A 3,333-nucleotide genomic window follows, 5' to 3' on the forward strand; every position below is an offset into this window, starting at 1 on the left:
TGGGGGGGATGGTAGAAGAGATGGTTTATTGAGGGGCTTCGGTGGGGAGATGATACATTAGGAGAGATGGTTTATGGGAGATGGCACATTATATCGGAGAGATGGTTTACGGAAGGATGGTACATTGGTAGAGATGGTTTATGGGAGGATGGTACATTAGGAGAGATGGATTAAATGGGAGATGGCAAATTAGGAGTGTTGGTTTTTGAGATGGTACATTAAGAGATATGATTTATGGGAGATATGGTTTATGGGAGATGGCACATTAGTAGATTTGGTTTATGGGAGATGGTACATTAGAAAATATGGCTTACGGGAGATGGTACAGTAGGAGATATGGTATATGGAGATGGCACATTAGGAGAGATGGTTTATGAGATGGTTCATTAGGAGAGATGGTTAATGGGAAGATGTTATATTAGGAGAGATGGTTTATGGGAGATGGTACATTAGGAGAGATGGTTAATGGAAAGATGTTACATTAGGAGTGATGGTTTATGAGAGATGGTACATTAGGAGAGATGGTTTATGGAAGATGGTACATTAAGAGAGATGGTTTATGGAAGGATGGTACATTAAGAAATATGGTTTATGGGAAATGGTACATTAGGTAAGATGGTTTATGGGAGATGTCACATTAGGGGAGATGGTTAATGATAGGTTGGTATATTAGGAGAGATGGCATAGGGGAAGGGGATGGCTGAGGGTTTATTGAGAGGGAAGGTTTGTATGTATACATTACATAGGAGGTACATTAGGAAGGTCTATCTGTCAGTCTGTCTAACTATATATCTGTTCAACTGTGTATTTATCTATCTCCTGGCTACCTTGTCTATTTATTGAGTTAAACAAATAAATGTCCTGTAAGGTTGAGCCAATATTGTTGTTGATCTGTAAATCAAAGAGAAGAGAAGATCTTGGAGTTAAACCAAGAGTTAACAACCTTAGTTTATTATCCTTTAATTCTACTAAACATGGTCCTTAATACCCCTTCCTCTTTACACCCTTTACCCCTTTCCTTTTTCCTTCCCACTTTACCTTCCGCCTTAACATACTTTCATCCACCCCTTCCTCTTTACACCCTTTACCCCTTTCCGTCTTCCTTCCCACTTTACCTTCCGCCTTACCATACCTTCATCCACCCTTTCCTATTAATACCCTTTACTCCTTTCCGTCTTCCTTCCCACTTTACCTTCCGCCTTACCATACCTTCATCCACCCTTTCCTATTTATACCCTTTACTCCTTTTCGTATTCCTTCCCACTTTACCTTCCGCCTTACCATACTTTCATCCACTCCTTCCTCTTTACACCCTTTACCCCTTTCGGTATTCCTTCCCACTTTACCTTCCGCCTTACCATACCTTCAACCACCCTTTCCTATTTATACCCTTTACTCCTTTCCGTCTTCCTTCCCTTCATCCACTCCTACCTTCCCGCTTTACCTTCCGCCTTACCATATTTTCATCCTTTCCTTCCTTCCCACTTTACCTCCCGTCTTACTATATTTTCATCCACTCCTTCCTCTTTATACCCTTTACTCCTTTCCGTCTTCCTTCCCACTTTACCTTCCGTCTTACTATACTTTCATCCACCCCTTCCTTCCCACTTTACCTTCCGTCTTCTTACCATACTTTCATCCACCCCTTCCTTCCCACTTTACCTTCCGTCTTACCATACTTTCATCCACCCCTTCCTTCCCACTATACCTTCCGTCATACCATACTTTCATCCAACCCTTCCTTCCCACTTTACCTTCCTTCTTACCATACTTTCATCCACCCCTTCCTTCCCACTTTACCTTCCGTCTTACCATACTTTCATCCACCCCTTTCTTCCCACTTTACCTTCCGTCTTACCATACTTTCATCCACCCCTTCCTTCCCGCTTTACCTTCCTTCTTACCATACTTTCATCCACCCCTACCTTCCCTTCCACCATGCCCTCACAATCTCCAGCCCCCTCATAAAGAGAATTTTGTTCAGGTTGAAACATTGAAGAACTTTGAAAGTGGAATTTATAAAAACATATTCAAATAATTTAAAAGTACTTTCCTGGAATTCTGGTATTAAGATGTTTTTTAGGGTTATTTATAGGATCACACGTTGACGAAAGAAATAGTTTTTTATTATTTGTAATTAAGGTCTTAACGGATTAAGGAAAAAACGTTGTCATCTTTATGGAATATGATATTTAAAGAAAATCAAACGGAAAAAATTCTTAACCCCTAAAGTCGGAAAAAAACTTAAAAACTGGAAAAGGTGAAATTATTTTAAGGTTTATTTCTAATATTTTCTACGCACAGTGGGTTGTACTTAATTTCATTTCCTGTTCTTGCAGTGCCTTTGTATCAATGTGGGTATTTTGGGTTGGGGTGGTAAAAAGAAATAATCAGCATTTGACACGTGTGAAAAAAAATCATTTATGAATGAAAAATGAGAAACGATATTTAATATGATTTAAGAATGAAAGGAAGGGATGTTGAAAAGAGCCGAGAATATAATTGGTTTAGAGCAGAAACACGAACCGAAGTGATTAGTTAAATACAAGTTTGGCAAATTTAAGAACAATCTAGAGTTTAATTGATATCTTCTAGTCAACTTCCATTCAAAACACATCAAAACATCGTCCTTTAAAGTACCAACGAAGAAAACGACTTCCCCGCGCTGAATAAGTCACGGTCATTTAGATGACCTTAAAATGAGCGAGGATAAATATTTGAACATAAATCTATCGATAAACGCTTATATAGTAAAATATCTATAGTTGTTCTCTTAGAGAGACTGTAAGCGTAATTTCAAGTGACCCTCCATGCAGAGATGGCAATGCCAGATTTACAACGTTACCATTAAAAGCTTTGTCTGGTCAATTATGAATTAGATATCCATGGTTTTGTTTCTAATGAATGTTTATTTTCAGTTGCGGGTTCTCTAGGTTTGCATGTCAGAAAACAAAAATTAGTTTTCAAATCGTTTAAATTTAAAGTTTTATTTCGCCATTAAAGTCTCATCCTTAGTGGATAACCCTGTACATTTATTAAGTAACTAAGATCCTCTCACCTATTTTGTGATTATAAAACATGTTTGAAATTCGTTCATTGTATCTTAAATAATGTATATCTACTTAATAAAGAGCGCTCATATACTATGTAATTGTATACATGTTAGCTATAGCTGGCCAAACGGCTGAACCAAATTGGCTAAAAATTTTCCAGGGAACCCATGGGTGCCCGGGGAGTAACAAAGGCTAAAAAATAGAATTTTTTTAAAATTTCAAGTTTTTTTAATTCCACGGGCAACGCTAGTCATATATAAAATTACGTTATCCAAGATTT

General features: G+C 37.8%; 1 protein-coding gene across 2 annotated transcripts in view; it reads left to right on the top strand.

Annotated features, from left to right (window-relative positions):
- The window catches only part of LOC111715112 (gastrula zinc finger protein XlCGF26.1), a 20,011-nt gene that overhangs the window by 6,928 nt on the left and 9,750 nt on the right, over nt 1–3,333 (top strand). The window lies entirely within an intron of this gene.

This window comes from Eurytemora carolleeae, unplaced genomic scaffold, assembly GCF_000591075.1.
Source record: "Eurytemora carolleeae unplaced genomic scaffold, Eaff_2.0 scaffold1087, whole genome shotgun sequence".
Classification (NCBI taxonomy): domain Eukaryota; kingdom Metazoa; phylum Arthropoda; class Copepoda; order Calanoida; family Temoridae; genus Eurytemora; species Eurytemora carolleeae.